Raw genomic sequence first — 3,230 nt, forward strand, 5'->3', positions numbered from 1 at the left:
CTCCACCCAGATATCTCACCTCTGGCTTGGGTCAATCCCCAAATTCTTGCTTTCTTCAGGGTATCCCTTCTCTTGAAAGAGAGGAACTATCCTGAAGGGTGGGGAAGACTCTGAATGTGGCATTGAGGCCCATACAATCCAGAATTGTCCAAGAGCTGGGGTTGTCATCTTGCCTGGAGAGGGGCCAGTTCCATGCCTCCGTTTTTCCCCCTCATCCAGCTGTAGATGAATAAAAGCTAAACATACTAGAGTTGTGGATCTGTCTGTTTGCTATGTTGGCTCAAGGTGGAGTTTTTCTTTCCTATAAACATCTAGAGGAGACCAGAAACTCGGGCCAGAGAAAGGTCACTTAGGATGGATCATCTTAAAAATGTTGCAGTTATGAGAGAGGGGTTGGTGGTGCAAGGCCCCAATCCTGGTCCCTTCTGGCACTAACTTTAACTTTGAGACAAGAAAGGCTTACTTAGGGTCCCATAACTAATTAGAACTTCCACAGACATGAGACTTACAATATACAGAATAGTCAGAGGCCAAGACGGGCTAGGGAGAGAGTGAAAATATAACACAGTAGTTTAAAATAGAACTAGTGGATTCAGATCATCTGGATTTAAAGCTCAGTTCTGTCACTTACTGAAGATGTAACATTGAGATAATAATATTAATAGTTAGTATTTAATAGTATTAAGTTAATTAACCACTCTATAGCCTCCATTTCTTCCTATAACATGAAGATAATAATAACACCTACTTCATAAGATTGTGGTAAAGTTGTAATAAAGATTAAGTGACACTGTATTTTTGGAATGCTTGGAACAAGATTAGTGTTCAGTAAATATTAACTGCTAGGACTAGAGTGGGATGAGACCAGACTGAGATGAAAAGTATGGGAAGCTCCCTGTCCCTCTGGAGACTTAGGTGGAGGAAGTCTGGGGAGATGCTGAGTTGGTAGGCATTAGTCAGTATAGGGGAACCCGGAGATGCTCTGGACTGTGTCTGCAGGTATAGTGGAGGATGACAGTGAGAAGTAGAGATGATAAAAAGATTACCTGAAGGTCTGCACATGGGATGTCAATATCAGCCAAAACCCCTGTCTCCCTGCCCTTTCCACCCATGTAGAGAACATACGGCTCCAGTACTTAGCTTCAGGCAAAATCTCTAACCTCATTTTACAAACTCTGTAGGGAACACTCCAACTAGTCCTATGGCATTAGGTGCCACAGAACAAAGCCTCCTCATTTTGATATTTGGACCACTCATAGCCTGTCAGTTGATACCTCTCCCAAGTTCACACAAAGTTTGTTTCCTGTCAGAATTTCCTCATGGAGGAGAGCCCTATTTAGAAAACAGCCCTGCTTGTACAACAGAGAAACCAGCTACCAGTCCTATCTCTTAACTAAGAATAGATAACCAAGGATCCTCAAGCAAATTAAAAGAACCTGCAGCATGGAAGAAAAAGACTAAAGTAAACAAATAAAACTACTGATCCCAGAGCAATTTGGGAATTTTGGAAACAAGAAAGAACTGCAGGGAAAAAATGATAATATTCTCAGTAAAATTCAAGAAGATACAGCATGAATAAAACAAGAGCTAGATACCACAAAATAGGAACAATCAGAGAAAAGAAAGACTCCTTAGAAACGGAAAATCACCTTAAGTGACTCTTAATCTCACAAAACAAACTGAGGGTTGCTGGGGGGAGGGGGTTGGGAGAAAGGGGGTGGGGTTATGGACATTGGGGAGGGTATGTGCTTTGGTGAGTGCTGTGAAGTGTGTAAACCTGGCGATTCACAGACCTGTACCCCTGGGGATAAAAATATATTATATATTTATAAAAAATTAAAAAATTTTAAAAAAGAAACGGAAAATCAGTTGTTGAAATAAAAAAAAAAGTCGACAGGACTGTGAAATAAAATTGAGGGAAGTTCCCAGAATGTAGGGGACAAAAAACAAAAACAAAAACAAAAAACAAAGAAACACAAGGTATGAGAGAAATTTTAAGAGATAGAGATCAGCAGTTTCAACATCTGAATAATAGAAGTTCTAGATAGAACAGAAAAAATGAAAGAAGAATAGTTAAAAACATATTAGAAGTTAATTTTCCAAAACTGAAGGACTTCCAGAACAGATGCCCAGAACAGTGAACCAGGAAGTGGTTACTCCCACCCAAGGGATTACTGTAGCCTCCTCACCCATCTTGCTTCTCCCTTTGTCATCTTCCCTTTCACCCCGCCTCTCCACCACCAGTATGTATTCCGAATAGCCTAAGGGATCCTCATAAAACCAAAGTCAGATCCTCACCTACCTCTGCTCAAAAGTCTCCTGTGGATCCCACTGTGGCTTACAGGACCTGATAACATTAAGCCCTGTTATCTATCTGACCTCATATTACTTCCCTCTCTGTCTTCACTCTAGCAACTTTGACCTTTATGCTCTCTAAAAATGTCAGGCAGGAGGAAAAAATGGTAGACACTGTCCTGTTCCAGGGCCTTTACACTGACTGTTCTTTCATTTGAAATGTTCTTTCCTCAGGTGTCCTCTTGGTTAGCTCTCTCATGTTATGCAAGTCTTTGCTCATATTTGACCTTTTCAGTGGGTCTTTCTCTGACCAACCTATTTAAAACTACAATAATCTCCCACCCTCCCTGGCATTCCACATTTCTTTTTACCATGATTTATCCCCCCCCCCCCATAGCACCTACCACATTTTAACTTATTATATATTTTACTTCTTTATCTGATTATTTTTCTCTCTTGCTCTCACTAGAATATTTGCTCTTTGAGAGCAAGAATGTCTATCTTCACCACTGTGTAACCTCAGCATCTACAACAAGTGTATGGTACATAGTGGACATTCAAAAAATATTTGTTGAATGAATGAATATGATAAAGGCAAATGACTCAAGGGAAAAGGAAAGTCTATTAGAAAGTGTGTGTGTGTGTGTGTGTGTGTGTGTGTGTGTGTGTGTAATGTATAACTGAGAAAATCATGGTCCATATATAAAGCAAAATAAAGTATAACATGATTATAAGCCACTGACAGAACATAAGGGAGACTCTCTTCTACCTTGATAGTAGAAATCTTCTTTGAGAGGCTCAAAGACTGTGCCTTTGGACTTGTAAAGAAGGAAGTGTATTCTTGGCTCAGTACCCAGCTGGGTTTTGAAAAATATTTACATAGTCATGATAACGCAAATGTTATTTATTGGTTTTCAGGTTTTAGAGCCAACCTG

The sequence above is a fragment of the Mustela nigripes genome, chromosome X (assembly GCF_022355385.1).
Source record: "Mustela nigripes isolate SB6536 chromosome X, MUSNIG.SB6536, whole genome shotgun sequence".
NCBI classification, from domain to species: domain Eukaryota; kingdom Metazoa; phylum Chordata; class Mammalia; order Carnivora; family Mustelidae; genus Mustela; species Mustela nigripes.